Source organism: Microcebus murinus, chromosome 17, assembly GCF_040939455.1.
Source record: "Microcebus murinus isolate Inina chromosome 17, M.murinus_Inina_mat1.0, whole genome shotgun sequence".
NCBI classification, from domain to species: domain Eukaryota; kingdom Metazoa; phylum Chordata; class Mammalia; order Primates; family Cheirogaleidae; genus Microcebus; species Microcebus murinus.
Window position 1 is genome coordinate 6,375,190 of NC_134120.1, and position 18,686 is coordinate 6,393,875.

Sequence of the window (18,686 nt, forward strand, 5' to 3'; positions counted from 1 at the left end):
ACAGTCCAGTACAGAAAAGTTGTAAAAGTTGTAAAAAAAAAAAACAACAACAACAAAAAAGAGTCCATTTACTCTTCATCCAGATTCCCCATGTTAACATCTCCCATAACCACATACTAATCATCAAAACCTGGAAATTAACATAAATATGATTAACTAGAGACCACTGTATATCTTGATCAGTTTTTTACTAAGGTGAGGTGGACATTGTTGCTCCTATTTTACAGAAAGGAAACTGAGGCCCTAAGAGGGAGAGGGACATGGCCAAGGTCACTCAGCTGGGATGCAGCAAGGGCCAGAGCCTTGGAACCAGATCTGCGACCACAGAGCTGAGCTTTGCTTAGTTCTAAAATGCACCAATGTTTTCCTTCCTCGGTCCTCTTCATAGGAACCTCCCCTTGCCCAGAACACTCTTCTCTCCTTTTATTCTTTGTGTCCAACCTAAATGCTGTTTCCACTCGGAAACCCGTACCAACCGCACGGAGTGCTGCACCCTTTACCATCTCTCAGCCTTTCCTCTAACGTGTTTGTTCACCTGTAAAGAAAAAGAGCAAAAACACAATCCTATTACATACTGTTAATAAGTATACTACTTAAATTGTAAGGTAATATATTTATTACTACCTTACAATTTTGTAATTTACAGAAATTACAAATGAAGATAAAATAAAGAGCATAAAGAATGCTGTTTCTTTGGTTTTGGAGAAAAAATAATAAATACACAAACCTCAGACAAGACTATTCAAGGAAAAATAGAAAGATAGAAAACAAAGAAATGTGAAGGATAAGTATAGTTGTAGAAGACATTATAAAAGTATTTAGAGGATGTTATAAATATCTTTTGGCAAATGTTTTTAAAAAGTTAGCTAATCATGCTAATTTTCTGGAAAAAATTATATCAAATATATTTCAACATTTAATCAAATAGAAATTGAATAGTTCTATAATGACAATTGAATTAATGGTTGGAAAAATATGGCCAGAAAGAGAGAGAGAAAGAAAGAAACCTAGATCATATCAGAGAAATAGATAAACTCAATCTTTCCAAAACTGTATCAAGGAAAGAATAATGGAATTCTTCTAACTCTTATATGAGGCAAATATAACCCTGATGCTAAAATTAGAAAACGACATTAGCAGGAAAAAACTAAATAAATTAGGACAGATTAACTTAAATATAAAAAACTCCAAAGAAATAATTAGCAATAAAATGCAACAATCTATAAAAATAATATTATATCATGAACTCATTTAGTTTATACTAGGAATGTAACATTTCATTAATAACAGAAAATACATTAATATAATTCACCAAAATAAGAGATTAAAGAAGGAAAACTTCATTCTAGGACAGTAGATCTCTAATATATGTGGAATAAAATTGAATAATTACCTATAATAAAAATAAAATCTCTAGCATACTAGATTCATTTTTATGTGATCTTGATCACATTAAGGATAATGTTATTGTTTAAAATTCCTTTTCTAAGAGATTTTATTTTTATCATAAGTAATTATTCAATTTTATTCCACATACATTAGAGATCTACTGTCCTATCATGAAGTTTTCCTTCTTTAATCTCTTATTTTGGTGAATTATAGCAAAACACTCATAAAATCTATGTGGAATAAAACATAAGATATTATTGAAAGATATTATCCAAGGCCTAAATAAATTGAGAGTTTCATCTATTTCTTGAACGTGAAAACTCAATATTAAAAAGAAGCCCATTTTTTTTTCCTCTTTATATCATTAGTTCCGTGAAAAGCAAATACATATTCAAATAGAGTTTTTGCTGGAACTAGGCAAGCAGAATCTAAAATGCATATGAAAGAGCAAGGGGCCAGGAAAAGTCAAGACTGTTTCAAAGAACAAGGTCTATGGTAGTCCTCCAGACAGATATAAAGTCTTATTAGCAAGCTATTTATTGGTTAGTGTTCTCAGTTACACAAAAGGTAATTTGTATTTGTGTGAGTAGAAAGAACTTCATTTATGGATATAAGTTAGCTCCCAGAATTACTAGTAGCTTGAGAGCAAGCCTCCCGACTAAGTGTCCAGGAAGCTCTTCCTAACTACAGAGTCGCTCTAAGGAGCCACTGTGGCAATCGTCTGTCGGGTGGAGGGAGTTTGCTGCCTCTGACCACAGAAACAAGCCTTCATACCGCCCCAGTCAGGAAGCTGCAGTCACTGACCCGAACATGGGCTGGCCCTGCCTCTGCACCAGCAAGGGACTCACATCAGGCGGATTCTGTTTCCTTAGGTGACTCACTTCTAAGCCCATCCGTGTGTGTGATGGTGTGACCTGGAGAACACATGTATGCTCTTGCTACAGGGAGATAGGACAGGAAGGGCTTCGTTTTTACTCTGATTTGGGAAGGTGGATTTCAGAGTGAGGAGAATGTGGAGAATGGAATTACAGGAACTTGGATGTCCATAAAGAAAGATGTTGACTACTGGGTGTGATTAAGGAGATGGATTAGGGGTTAAGATAGAAAAATAAAACAATGAAAGAGAAGAGAGTCAAAGAAATTCTAGTGATTCATAGTCCATAATGGGGAAAGCAAAATGTTCAATATTTTACAGAAACATCAGAATAGGGAAGAATTTCTTTACCAAAATACAGGAATGAAAAAACTGTAAAAAACATATCTTCTTTGAGGCAAAAAAGGACTATAAACATAGAGAAAAGATTAGTCTCAGATTGCAAGAAGATATGTACAGTGCATTAAACTGACGAATTCACCTCCAGAGCATTTTTACAATGCCTACAAATCTATAAAAGATCTCCCTCCCCTTTCTCACAAAAAAGAAAAAATAAATAGGCAATTCCAGAAGAAGAAACCTTAATGTTCAATATCTATAGAATATATGTTTTACCCCTCTAGTAATCAGGAAAAAGAAATTAAAACAAGACTACATTTGCCACTCACTTGATTAGCAAGCATTTAAAAGATCTTACTTTAACTACTTCTGACAGGATATAAGGGTATGGGAACATTCAAACACTACTGGTGAAATAATGCTATAATCACTTTAAAGAGTAAGTTTGGAGATGAATATGCCCTAAGACCAAATTTCCCCTGTATATATGTAGAGATATACAAAATACATATATGCAAAAATATGTACATACATACAAAAGTATTGCAACACAGTTTAAAAATAACAAAATATTGATAATCAGTAAAATGTCCATAGGTCAGAAAATGAATAAATTTTAAATTCATTCCATGTACGATTTTGCAAGTGAAGTAAATTAACTAGAGCTATAATTATCAACATCAATGAATATCAAAAACATAGTGTTGAGTAACATAAAAGCTAGCTTCTGAATGATTTAATGACACTTATACACAGTTTCAAAACATACAAAACAATATTCAATTTTAATAAATGCATAAATGTGTAATGACTCTTTAAAAACACACACAAGAATGAAAAACAACAAATTCAGGATGGCATTTTATTATAAAGATTTTTAGGAGAGGATGGAGATCCAAGAAGGCTAGAGAAAAAGCTTTAACTATCTGTGATGTTTTATTTCTTAAACTGGGTGAAGTTACATTACTGTTGGTTACTGGTATTGTCATAACATTTTACACTTTTGAAATAAAAAAAATTACATTAAAAAGAATGAACTATTACCACATTACTGAACTATTACTGTTTGAAGGTAAGTACATGACTTAAAAGTTCTTGCCAAACAACTTTCTCACATCTTTTCTCAACTAGAAAAAAATAATATATAATATGTACCATGCTCTGGAGGAAACACAAGAGGCAGTTCACACACCAAAGGTCAAGCTGTCCCCTTTGCTTCTAAGTGCTGAAGGATCAATATCTCAGGGTAAGTTCTGCCCACCCCACCCCCTTTAAGTTGGGTATCTCTGATGTAGGGAACAGGCTTTCCTAACAGCTCTGCCAGTCAGATTACCACCTCCAAAGACCGAATGTTTCCTTTGTACCATCAGATATTTGATGGTCAATCGCATTAGATTTATACATCCATTATGAAGTTCCATGCAATGTTCAGCAGTTTCTTAGAAAGTACAATTACCAAAATTATTGAAATGCTTGTTATTCTTATCCACTACTAGAACTGCCTATGAGAAATTTATGAAGAATTTACTAGAAGAATTCAGGTAACATTATTATACATTCTGTAAAGTCTTAGTTAAAATAATTAACTTCTGGTAGATGATAGTGAAATGGAAAATAAATACATTGCAGGACTCAAGTATCATCATAATGTGTGACACTATTAATTTGGCACTCATTTAATTTCACTGTGTAAATGACATTTCCTTTCCAACATCATTTAGTGAATAGATGTTTAGCTACTGTGGCATTTGACATTTGACCAACAATGAATATTAAAAGCTTTTTTCTCCAAGTAAAAGTAATTCAACATAAATAAATTATCTGGAGAACACCACAGAACTCATGGAAAGGAGATCAGACATTAGTAATGGTGTTGATTTTTTAAGAGTAACTCTTCGTAGAGGATTGTGTTAGAGTCAGTTGTAGCCTCACACTCCCAGGCCATCTTAGACTCTCACCAGTCCCCATTCCAATAACTCAATCCTCAGAAATGGAGATGGAGTATTAAGAAAAACAAGCGAGGTGTAATTGCAAATAGAACTGTGGCAGTCAATATGTGGCTAGGTGTGCCATGAGGCTTTGGCTCTAGAAACTAAGGGTTCAGACCCAATCTCTCCTTTAGAGTCAAGACAAAATGTAATAGGCACAACGTTTTGAGTCTGAACTTTCTGACTTAATAAATCGAGGATTAGATACATATCTAGAGACAATGCTCTCGTCAGGATTAAGGGAAATACTTTTGACTGGTACACACTTCATATAAAAACTCCTAGAAATCAAAGCCTGTGATGTATATCTAGAGTGGGAGATGATTGTGAAAAAGGAAATTTAACATATGAGAAATTCTCAAGAATGTTTAGGGGATAAGCATTAAGAAAATATGATTTCATATAATTCTGTTTATCATTGTATCATTTAGATTGTATATTAAGTTTGGGCAAATTATCCTCACTTTAGAAAGCACTGGAGTAAAGGAGGATACACTATACTCTTAGGATGGTATAAAATTCAACACATTGCAAAAGGCTTCTCAGAGTGCACTCGTTCAAAGAAAACAGTATTTTGCTTTTATTTACCCCATAGTATTAGTGATACTTGATCACATAATAAAGAAGAAATCTGTTGTAGTAACAACTAAGAAATGTATCTGTTGTAGTAACAACTATTATTATATTGCAAAATAAACTCCATAATAAAAACACCATTTGTGTTAGTGTAAATTAGTACAGCTATTTTGGAAAACAGTGTGGAAGTTTCTCAAAAACTAAAAATAGAATTATCATATTTACAGTTTTGAATATATTAATATATCCAAAGGAATTGAAATCAGTATGTTGAGAAGATGTTTGTATTCTCATGTTCATTGCAGCATTGTTTACAGTAGCCAAGACATGGAGGCAAATGAAGTACTCCTCAACACAGGAATGGATTTTTAAATATGTGGTATGTATAAGTAATAGAATACTATTCAGCCTTAAAAATGTAGAAAATTATGTCATTTGCAACACACATGGATGTACCTAGAGAGCATTAAGCTAAACAAAATAAGCCAGACACAGATAGAAAAATTACTGCATAATCTCACTTGTACATGGAATCTAAAAAAGTCAGACTCACAGAAATAGAGTTGCTACCCAAGGCTAAGGTATGGGGTTAGATAGGGAAAGAACAGATGTTGGTCAAAGTTTACAAAGTTTTAGCTAGACAGAAGGAATAGGTTCTAGTGATCTATTGCCTAGCATAGTGACTATACTTAATAATACTGTATTATACATTTCAAAATATCTATAAGATTGTGTTTTAAATATTTTCACTACAAAAAAATGGTATTTAATGTGATGAATACATTAATTGGCTTGATTAGATCATTCCACAATATATACATGTATTAAAATATCCCATTGTCCCCCATTAACATGTACAATTTTTAACATTTAAAAATAAAATTAATTTATATTAGAGATTCAATTATACTTACAGTCAGTCATATTTTCTAAAAAATGGATTATACTTTAAGTTTTTAAAATTTTTTCAACAACTGTTAAATATATAATTTCCATATTTTTGATGATTGGTGTTCCATTGTAGGATACCAAATAATTAATCAAATTTTTTGTTAAATTCAGGTTGATTTCAATTTATACTATTAAGGTTTAGTTTTCCTTCCTTCTAGATAAGATGTGGGAAGATGTAGAATCATGGGATTACTCCTGCTTTGTGACAGCATCCAATCTAGAGTGAAATCTATTTCCTTAAACCCTCCCTAAAATAAGCCTGAATCTTGTAAGTCCATTCCAACACCCTATTATTGGGACACCCCATGGATTCCAAGGTATGTATTCTCTCACATTAAAAATGTAATAGACCTAACTTGTTGAACTACAGGTATGTTTTTAGCGGTCTTTCACTGTAGAAAATTAGTAAAAGTAATAATTTGCTCCAAGGTTATATAATTTCTTCATCATGATTTCTCCTAATATGTACTTATCCCATTCAATTTTTCACATAGTTAAATTATTAAAACATACAAAATTCACTGTATTTGGGGTTTGCAAAGATAGATTTTTTTTTCCAAAATGATTAACCTATGTTAATGCATTCAATCATCTGTTCATCATTTGTTTTCAATTATCGTGTCATCTTAAAGATTATATTTTAGTTGCAATCCTCCTACTAAAGTATCAGAAATACAAACTATACAATTTTGTATATAAATCTAAAATTTTGAAATTTAGCTTAGTTGGTTTGATATTAAACAATTACATACAAATGGATAAAGAACACATATATGTTGAAGCATTTTTTAAAAAGTCAAAAAATGTCTCCCCTTAGATATTGAGATGCAGTAATGCTTAAGTTTTCCTTTAAGTCAGGATTTTTGTTTGCTTTCCCCTGACAGTTTCATGTTCTCTCATACTTTGATGTGCTTTATCTTTTTTCCTTTCTTCTGCCCAGTAAGTGCTTCCTCCTTTGTTCATCACGTTAATTCTTGGCGGTCATTCTTCCCTCAATTAATAGGCTTGGCATTTTTTTTCTATGTATACATAGCATTGTGACTACCCTAAAGAACTTTAGTGTATCCATTTGTCTCCCACATACTTGTTTGTTTATTTATTTATTTTACTGTCTCCTACTAATCAATAAGCTTATCAGAATATCTCATGCATGTTGGTTTACCCAATTTCAGGCAAACAGGAGGGATGCAATGGATGTTCATGAAATCCATGAGTATATTTCCTATAATTGTGAGTCAGCCTTAGAGCTTTCGGGAATGATACCAACAAGAAAGACACTATTCCAGCAGAGCCTCTCTTGGCTGTCAATACTATCATCTGTCTATCACTTTCACTGTAAGCAAAAGACCCCAAAAGACAAGTTAGAGAACATAAAGAGAACAAAAGTATCTAGTGCTTGATGATAAAAAGGCAAGGCTTTATTGTTGTCAAGTTGTGATTGAAAGAGTATAACTCATGATGTGGCACCAGCCAACCAATGATTCCCTTGCAAACATGGGCATCAGGCCCTTTCATAGGTATATAACAACAAGCTGCTGGCTGCAGGCAGAAATGGAAGAAAGAGCTCAATAACCACTGGAGATATTCAGGGAGCAGGCCAATGAAGATGCAGAGCCTGTCCCTGCTGATAGAAGCCTGCCTTTCCCTCTCAGTATAAAACATGCAAGCCCCTGTCCTGAGGCTCAAGCCTAAGGGTTCTCTACCTGTATCCCACTGACCTCCATAAATATTTGCTGAGTTTGTCAAATAAATGACCTTTAAGCTCTGACCAGGTGTTCAGCCTATAACCCTCTTCTTAGAAGGATTTTTCTCAGTGAAGAAGTTTTGTTTCATCTCCTGCATTGCCCTAGGGCACCTGCTAGCAGCTTTTAGTCTCTTAGTTTAGTCAAGAACTTGTATTTGGTCTCTAGTGAGGCATTTTGTTTTTCACTGCTGTTGCTTTTTTATAGCTTTATTGTATTATATCATATTGTTCCTTTTTAATTATATTTTAAAATACATGAAAGGGTATTTCATGTATGAGTATTTCATGATGGCCCAAAACACAAACAAATAAGCATTAATAATATATTTTTTGGTATAGTTAGCTCTGAAAATGCCAATTTATCTTTCCCAAATTGATCTCTTATTTCACCTGAGGGGCTTCTCTTGCCATAAATGACTATACTCTAAGGAAATTTTATTATCACACATCTTTTAAAATTGCAGTTCCTAGAAATACTTCCACACATCAGTAAATGACACTATCATAATCCTGTTGCTTAAACTTAAAAAAAAAACTGAATTCTTTCTCAGTTCTGTTTGTTCTCTCAAGCTTCTCAGCCCATTACAATTCCACTATCAAAACTTAAAAATACAAACTCCAAAATAATAATGATAATAATAATAATTATAAATAACAGTCATCTAACATTCGCATCCACAAGCACCACCTTATTCCAAGCCATTTGGACAGCAAACACATCCTAATTATCTATCTCTTGCTACTCATATGCCTGCACCATGCTTTTCCCAAACATCTCCTAAAGTCATATTTTAAAATTGTGAGTCAGGTCAAGCCCCACATCTCTCAGAACCTTTAACATCATCCTATTAAATTTGAAGAAAATGTAAACTTATTACCTAACCCAAATCATGCCCTCCATGATCTGTCCCAAGCCCAGCTCTCCAGCTTCCTTGAGAAGCTGCCTTTCTTCTTATACTAGATACTCAGGTGGAAATGGTCTGGCTTTCTTCTTATTATTTTAACTTGTAAAGTCGGTCCTGGCTTAGGATTTTAAGATTCATCATTTCTCCAGCTTAATGAACTCTTGACTCCTGTAGGTTCTCAGCTCCAGGTAGGTTCCATCATTGGTGTCATTTCTTTTTCATTTGCTTATGTGAGGTGTTTTTATCTGAATTTTCTTGTTTACTGTCCATTTCTTCCTGTTAAAGTGGAGACTTCATGAATTTGGACCTAACTTGTTTTGATTTCCTGTCGGTCCAAACATCTAGAAAAATACTTCATTGTAATATTCATTACTAAATGTACTTTATTAGAGCTGCAAATACATCAACTTAAAATAATGCAAAAGAATTTTTAGAAAAATGCAGTTTTTATCATGTAGTGGAAAATTCAATGTTTGAATGGGGAATTCTACACAAAAAGTTTCCAAATATCCCATAAACTTGATTGGGAAGTGTGGTTCTAGGATGTCATATTTAGGAAGAACATTTCTACAATATTAATCTTCAAAGTATATGCTTCAGTGCAGCTGTTCAGAGAAATTATGTTGGGTCTAAATTATGAAAATTTCTCTTACGTTAGCCCATGATTAGAATACATTTATTAATTTACTATTGTAAATGAACAACACCAGAAACACATTAGAGTTCAAGTTCAGTTTTCATCATGAAAGCCAAGGAGAGTATATTAGTTTTCTAGGGTTGTCAAAACAAGTTACCATAAGCTAGGTGGTTTCAAACAACAGAAATTTATTCTTTCACAGTTCCAGAGAGTAGAAGACTAAAATTAAGGTGCTGGCAGGGCCACATTTCCTTCAGAGGCTCTAGAGGAGAAGCCTTCCTTGCCCCTCCCAGCTTCTGGTGGTTGCTGGCAACCTTGGTGTTCCTTGGCTTGGGGACATACCATTCCCATCTCTGCCTCCATTGTCCCGAGGCTTCTTCCTGTGTGTACTTATCAAGACATCAGGACCTGGATTAAGACGCATCCTAATGTAGTATGACCTTATTTTAACTTGATTACATATTTGAAAATCCTATTTCCAAATAAGGTCATATTCACAGGTACAAGGGTTTTAGGACTTGAACACTGGGGACACAATTCCACCCACTACAGAGAGTGTAGCTAGAGTTGGCGTCATTCACAGGGTGACACCGAGGAGAAAAAAACAGGAGCTATTTAGTCATGGAATGCTAAACCCAATACATATCAGATTTGTCTAAATTCCTCTTATTACAAACCTGTCAAAATCATTCTCATTACCTGACTTCTCTAATATTATATTCTTACTTTTGCAGAAATGATATTTGGAAATCTATCTATATGCAAGGAGAGAGTTTGTCACATAAATTTCAACTACTACAGTCCCATAATTGTTTTAATTAAATTAATGACTTATTGTAACTTCCTCTGTAGGTACAGAGATAGAAAAGGATTAGCATAAATATAAACTCCAGTATTCTATCTAGGTTTAAAGACAGTTTTCATTCCAAATAAACACACCAATATTTTGGCTTTATATTACTACATGTGTGTGTTTGACATGGTAAATAAGATACTGCTCACTCCAGGATTAAAATCTTCTCTGGGTGCGCTAGACTCCCTGATATGATAAATTTATCAAACTGATGAATTCCATCCCATTTGATCACGAGCGATAATCTCCAAAACATTTTGTAGGACACATACCTATGCCTCAATGATACTCTTGGATTTCAAATATGCTACTACGATTGTTCCAGTTATCTAGATGGAAAAACTGAGGTTCAAAGATTCACATCCACCTTTATATCTCTGGAAAAATTCTACCTGTTTTGGAATAAAGCCAAATCATCTTGTAAAGGACACAGGCCTATTAGCGTTTCTTCAATAAAAAGCATAATGGGGTGTTCTTGTTAAAATATCCATGAAATTTTTTAAAATATCTTTATATTAGAAAGTGAAAACACCACCAACAAAATACTTATTTAAAAAAAAAAATACAAGCACTTGTAAAAGAGACACTTGGATTTTATTCCATTGCAGAATTTTACTCTCTCAACCCTATTTAAAAGCCTTGATAGTAAAAGGCAAAGACGTCCTGAAATGATGTTTACTACACTGTGAATACAAAGATGTAACTGCTATGGGAAAGAGAAATGAAGCTATTAATGCTGAAGGTGTCAGTGCATGTCTACAAATTATACTTTGCTTTAGAAAAGTTGTCTGTCACACCATGAATTGTAAATATATTTTACTGGCTTATGCTTTATAGTCTTGGGAAGGTGTGCTTAGTTGAGGAGATCAGTGACAGAAACTCAGAAAGCAGCAGGGAAGGTGAGTGTGAAGGGACTTCACCTCAAGAAAGCACAGCACAGGAAGGGGGGTTACACTTGGAAAAGTAAACCTGAACAAACGTCTTTTACCATATCATTTAAATGGGATCATATTATACATGCTGTTTTATATAATCACAAACATCTTTGTTTTCTTTTACTGACCTTCTGCCTTTCTTTTCTCATCCCTCCACTGTGTCATTTTCACTTCTGCAGGTGACCAACATCAACAACCTGGCGTGCATCCTCCAGCTTGTATAGTTGTGTATTTACTCTTTTTGTCATGTTTTATAAAAAATGAAATTATATATGTGTATAGTTGTGAACCCTGCTTTTCTCAACTGTTAGTGCACAATAAAAATTCCCTCAAGAAAATCATTATGGTGCTAATTCATTCATTTTATATTCTTCATAATATTCCATTGTATAGATAGATATTCCACAATTTATGACACCATTTGCCTTGAGGAAGCTCTTGCTTTAATTTCTAGTTTTTCAATGGGCATCAAAAAACTGCTTGTACTTGTATCTTTGTGTAATTGCATTCCACTGTTCAGGGAATATAACTATATAGTCATAGAACTAGAATTGCTGATTAAGAGTTTTAAAATTATTATTTATTTAAATAAATGTTACCATACTGCATTTGGGAGCAAGATGGCTGACCAGAGACACCAGCTGCCAGGGCATCTCAGTAAGGAAGAGAAGTGTTAGATAAAAGAGGAAAAACAAACAAATAGACAGAGATCAGAAGTGGGTCTGAGGAAAGGGTGCCAGAAACTTCAGGTGACCCCATGGAAAAAAGCTGTAGAGCAGAATAGGAAGGATCAAGTTATTGGCAGCAATCCACCCCTGAGAGGATTGGAGACCAGTGAGAAGGGTAGGTGAAGCAGTTTGTTCTCCCTGCCTCACATCTCTGACAGTCGGTGGGTTCCCAAGCTGCTGATGAGACTTTCTGCCCACACAAGCTCAGAGGCTGCTGCCGCCAGTGAGCTGGGAGCTTCTTGTGGATTGCACACCAGGCTCCTGGATCTCCTGAGGCACCTCCCATCTTCACAGCCACAGGCCAGGATGGCAAGTGCCATATTGTTTCTCCACACACCATGTACTTTTGTCCTCCCCAGGGAGCTTCACCTCCTCAGGTTTCATCTTGATCACTACCACATACACATTTCTGAATCTGGCCCAGACTACAAGAGACACAGGCATCCGGTGGGTTCTGGGTTATCTGTGTGACTCCAGTGCCTAGACATTCTGCATGAATGGCCTCCTGTAGTGAGGGAGAGACATGACCAGAGTGCTAGCTTTCTTCCATTCAAACTGTTTTTCTCCTCTTCTCCTCCCTGCCTGTGGCTACCAAGAGAGACATTTGAACCATCACATCAAGGCTTCCACAGAGAGTGGGGCTCAGACATTTCCTTTGGGGTCCTGCCATGGAATGAGGAGTGCTCAGACTGTGCACTCCCTGCCCACTGGCCCTCCTTGGTGCTGCTTGCCTGGTAATTCCATCAGAGTGGGACATGCCCCAAGGTGGAGGGGAGGGACATGAAACTTGCTTGGGCACCCTTTGGGCAAATTGTGATCAGCACGCTTCTCCTTGGCATGGTCAGGGATTGATCTTTGGGGACCTAGAGATGGGCCTGCAAGCCAGATCCCATATACTGGGTCTCAATCATGTTGCTTGGGGGCAAGGAGGGGATATTTGTGGATTACCCTTGGGAACAGAGGGATCCTGCATAGGCAGTTCATGGGGAGAGTGCAATGTGGGTCCTAGCTGCAGCCTGCCTCTGGGGCACCCCTCCCCACATAGGAGAAAGGCACCACATTAAGGATATCAATAACTAAGGCATCCATCCAGAACCTAGAATGCCACCAAAGTACTCACAAGCAAAGCCAAAGGTTCTTATTCAACATATGCTATGGATACCTGTACAAGTGAGGAAAGGGGAAAGCCCCACCTAAACAAAAGAAAATTCAAAAGTAAGAAGCAACAACTTCTCCCAAAGAGAAGGAGTCAGGGAAAGAACTCCAGAATTATGAAGAATCAGTATGAAAGGTCACCCCCAAAAGGGAACACCAGCTCTCTAGCAATAGACACCAACCAAAATCAGAATATCGAAATGAGAGATAAAGAATTCCAAATATGGATTATAAGTAAGCTCAATGAAATAAAAGAAAAAAAATGGAAAACCAACATAAAGAAACCACACACACACACACACACACACACACACACACACAAAACCCTCAGGAAATGAACAAAAAATTCACTAAAGAAATCAAATTATTAAAAAAGTCAAATAGAACTCTAGATATGAAAAAGTCATTCAAGAAAATACATCAGACTAGCCAAATTAACATGAAGGAGGAACTCTTGCAAGCCACAAGGTGAAAATGTTGGGTAACTAACACGGGAAACTAACACAGGCTATTAACTGCAGACTTTTCATCTGAGACCTTACAAGCCTGAAGGGATTGGGGCCCCATATTGAGTCTTCTTAAACAGAATAATGGCTAACCTAGAATTTTGTATTCTCCAAAACTAAGTTTCATATATGAGTGACAAAGCAAATCAACAAGAAAAAAAATCAAACAGCTCCATTAAAAAAATTATGACTCTAATTCAGAGAAATGGCTTTGAACATGGACAAAGTACAGAGTCGTGAGTGAGAACCTGGCACAGGCATGCCTTTAATGCTCTGTGATGCTGGCCATACCGAAACACAGACTCAGAGATCCTAACCAGAGAGTTTTTAGCATGAGGAGAAACAAGGTAAGGAGGCACAAGGGAGTTTGCTATGACCTGAGGACCAGGCTGAAATCTCCCCAAATCCCCAGAGTCATTACCCACCCCCAACAGAAAGAAGCAAACTACTGAGAAAGGTGGCTCAGCATCTGAGTTAAACAACCCAGAAATAAGGAACCAGAAAGCAGACAATCCATCCTATGGATCCTAAGTAAACAAAAATTTGAGAACAATATTTTAAAAGGTCTGTTCCTTGGTTTTGCTTCTGATCAATCAGACAATTATCAGATATTAACTCTAATATTACATTATATGCACAAAAGGAGATTTGGCATAGATCAGTGAAGTCTATGCATATAGACTATGCATATAGAAAGTGCATATTTTTCCTCTCTACATACCATATTGCATACCCAACTTGAAGGCATGAGTACCTTCCCTCTAACCAGTATTGTTTTCTGGGATCAAATGTAGAAGTAAGAGAATGAGGAAGGAACATGAGTAATTTGTGGAACTTTTATTTTGGTCATAGCACACAACTAAATAGGATGTTTTTACTTTTTTAATTGTACCTCATACATAAAGTTCAGTTTGCCCAAAATATGCTGGTGAGCTAAGCAAAAAAATTGAAATAGGCTATCTGTAAATTAAATAATCTATCCAAGATTTTATTTCACAATATCATCTTATAATGAACACATATGACATATATGAATCTTTCTTTAATGAGCAATTGAATATAATAAGCTCTTCAGAAACTCATTAGCCAATATGACCATGAGTTTATTGCAATATACTATTTGCAAAAACCAAAGGCTTATTTGAAACAATTAATACTACAGAAAGACAGACTATAAAGATGCTATTACACTGTGTAATGAGTCCATTCCTTTTGATATCTAAGTTTTCTTGTGTTTTGAAATTAGATATTAAAAAATAAAAAAACAAATCTGAAAGAAAATTAATAGAGAAGTGTGTGCAAGTGTGTGTATGTGTGTGTGTGTGTCTAAAGAGAGAGAACCCTGAAGAATATTTTTACATCATTTAAAATCCATAATTAATCACATTTTCCTAGATTGCCTAATATTCATTGAATAAGCACCTATGTGAGAAATTCCAAGGGAATTAGCACCAAATAATGGTTGTCTGACTACATGTGCTGTCCTATATTTGTCTTGTCTTCTTGGTGAAATCTAGAATGTAAGTATCTGCTAATCACCAAGGAAAAGCAAAATACTAATTAATTTTCTTCTTATTTTAACTGCTAGAACACTGAAATTAATTTAGGGGCTGAGCTACAGAACTCGGGCTATCTTCTTTTTTTCTCAATTTTAAAAAATGTTAAATAACTCTTTCCCTCTCCCCTCTCTTTCAGACAGAGAGACAAGATAGACACACATACACACAGGTAAATATACATATTATTTTTTGTTCTAAAGCGTCCTCAATCCCTGAAATCAGGTGGTACATATTGAAGGTAAGTAAAAGGAAAAATGTTGTGCCCTTTACTCCTCAACCACCAGGGACTCTGTGCTGAGTGAGTCCCTGGCTACAGAGTTTTAGAACCTGGGTTGCAGATCCACAGGTTGTCTGCCTGGGTCAATGATCCACAGTGCCATAGAGATCAGGACACAAATAATTAATTTTATGAGCAATTTATCCTAAAAAATTGCCATAATACTTCCTTACATGATCTTCTGAATTTCAGATCCTCTATAATCATCTAAATTTATTTCCCTAAACTACTTTGGAGTTTCTCTGTTGATCCAAACTCTCATTTTTTTCTCCCTTCTTGATAATTTTACAGCATCTGAGGGTTCCTACTTTCTCCATCTCCCAACTAAACTGTCTGTATAATCTTAGCATTGCCTAAGGATGCTGCCTTCAATGCAGTCCACACTGGTGTAAAATACTCACTCCACCACACTACTCATGGTAGGAGATATCACTATCATCTTCATTTTCAAATACTACTTTCAGATGACTGGGGAACATTGGGTAAGTTACGTACCCTAAATTTCATATGGAAATGGAATATTAACAACTACTCATCAGATTTTACAGGAGTTATTGACATAATCTATTAATATGTACATTCTTAATCCAAGAATGGCACACAGTATATGTTCCACACATTGTAACTATTTTTATTGCATTGTCTATTTAAACCTTTTCTGTTCTTCTGAAACACCCTCTTCTATTAATTTTTCTCTCATAATAAAAATGTTACCTTGCATCACCCAATATAGAGAAAATAGAAACAATCTCATAAAAAATTTACTCTAATTCCCCCTATTACGTTCTAGCATCTGTATCCATGCATTCTTCTCTCATTTTTGTTACAACAAAAGAGGTGTTTCTCAGTTTGACTTCCACTCTTGTTCCTAATCTCATCAACAGGGATCTCAGAGATCTCTCTTTCAATCTTATTAATTGGCTCTCTATTTTGTTTTTGTTTTGTACTGCTTTCCCTTTCTTCCTCCCTCTCTTCTTATATTTTTCATCAGCATTTAAAGATAATAAATGCTCCCTTACATTAAAATTTTAAAACAATCTGCTAAATATATTTTTATTTAACTTTAGTTCTCCAGACTCCATTTTGTTCTCCTTAATATTTCTCAATATCTTCTTATTGATAAAATTAACTTTCTCAGTCTTTAATGAATTGATCTATAGAACAGTCTTTGTGTTCTTGATGTTCTCTGGTCATTGTTTTCAGTGTCCTTTGCTGTCATCATTTCCTCTATCAATCACTTAGTGTTTGTATCACTCAATAATACTCTCACCTTGACTTCCTGGAGAACCGGATACATGAGTGGATAAAACAGAAACTCCCGACGCCCATGGAACTTGCACTCTAGTGAGGTGAAAACACAACAAACAGTAACCATAACATAAACAATAATTAGCATAGTAAATAAGAATATTAGATAATATGTTAAAAGTGAGTTTAGTATAGAAATGAAACAGAACAAGGAGTATTGAGAATGTTAAGGGAAGAGACATGAAGAGCAGAAGTGACCTCATTGAGGGTCACATTTCCCACAGACTTGAAGGAGGGGAGAGTCTGAGCCCATGGCAGCCAGGGCGGAAAGCATTCCAGGAAAAGAACACAGATGATGCAAAATCCACAAGGAATGTGACTAGGGGGAAGTTTATGAGGAAATTAAGGAAGATTTGTAAAATGAAGAATGCGGGGGGGACTGGAATAGAAGTTGAATAGTAAGATACAGCTATTACTATAGTAAGAGATGACATTAAGCAATATCATGTAGGATCATTATATCAGCTTCCACTTTCATCTGAGAGAAACAAAAGGTCACTGCAAGATGTCAAGCAGATAACTAGCATGATTGTCTTTGCTTTTAAAGGATCACTCTGTCTGCTCTTCTGAAAACAGCTTGGGATGGAGTGTGGGTGACAAGGCTTGGAACAGGATGAGTTAAGGAGCTATTTCAGTCTTCAAGGCAAGGGGTGTGGGTTCTGACCAGAGTGACAACAGAGGAGGATACTCAGAAGTGGGAGAGCTCTGATTTTTTGAATGAAGACCCAAAGGATGCCCATGCAGAAGGGATGACAGGTGTGGAGGAGAGAAGGAGATCAGGAATTACTACTTTGGAGGTTTTCTTTCTTGCCAGCATTATTGGTCCCTTATGTTGTTACTATTATACTTGATAGTCTTTCAATGCCTTCGTGTAATTTTTTCTTTTAGGCCATCTCTGTGCTGGAGTTGGTCTGGAAAAAAAAAACAAAATTCTTTGCCATTAATGAAAACAGACCAGGGTCACTCTTTCTGAAATTTCCCCATAAATTGTGTAATATCTCAATTTAGATCTGGGAATACTTGGAATCTGGATCTCAACTAAATATGGAACAAGGAAAATATAAATTTAATATTACTCATTAGCCTAGCCCTAGGTATCTTTATTTTTTATATATATATATATATGTATATATATATATATATATGTGTGTGTGTGTTTATATGTGTGTACAGACATATATACACATGTGTCAACGTACATATATATATACATGCACACATGTATGAACACATTTTAAGTGGCTAGTTAAATACAAGCTGCTTTAAAAATTTCATTATATTAATTTTTCTTGTTTAAAATAAATTATGTATGATGTACCTAGTCTCTTTTTGAACACATTAATGATGTAAATGGAACAATAAATAGATTGACTCATCCATAAAGAAACAGAAACTTTTAAGTACTCCTACTGTAGATGGAAGAACAAAAAACTAAAATAATATTATCCCCAGAATGTATAATAACAATTTAAGAATATGTTTTGTGAAAAAAAGAATGCTTTTAAAGAGAATGCAGTAAACTTTTACAACTTTATGTTTTAATAGAAAGGAATGAGACCCATTTAAAACTGGACCATTCCACCATTTCTTAGATGGAGTACTCATTGATCTATTTTGGCAATGAGACATATAATGAGGTAGGGAAAGACTCGCAAAACTCAGAGCTTTGAAGCATATGCAGCTGCATATTAATGATTGCATCTGTTATGTTCTGCCTAGAATTCCCTCTCTGTAGAAAGTTGCATAACCACAGTCAAGAGATTTAAAAGGCTTCCATTAATTTGCAGTGGCAGCAATTAGCAGAAACAGTGCTAAGCCTTGCTAGATTTCAAGCTGTCATTGTCCAGTCATTTTTATTTAAAGTTTTTATAAACTTGCATTATGATTTGCTTAAATGCATTAATATAGAGAGAGAAGAAAAATGTTTTTTGGGGGAAACATTCTCTAGGTATCTCAGAATAT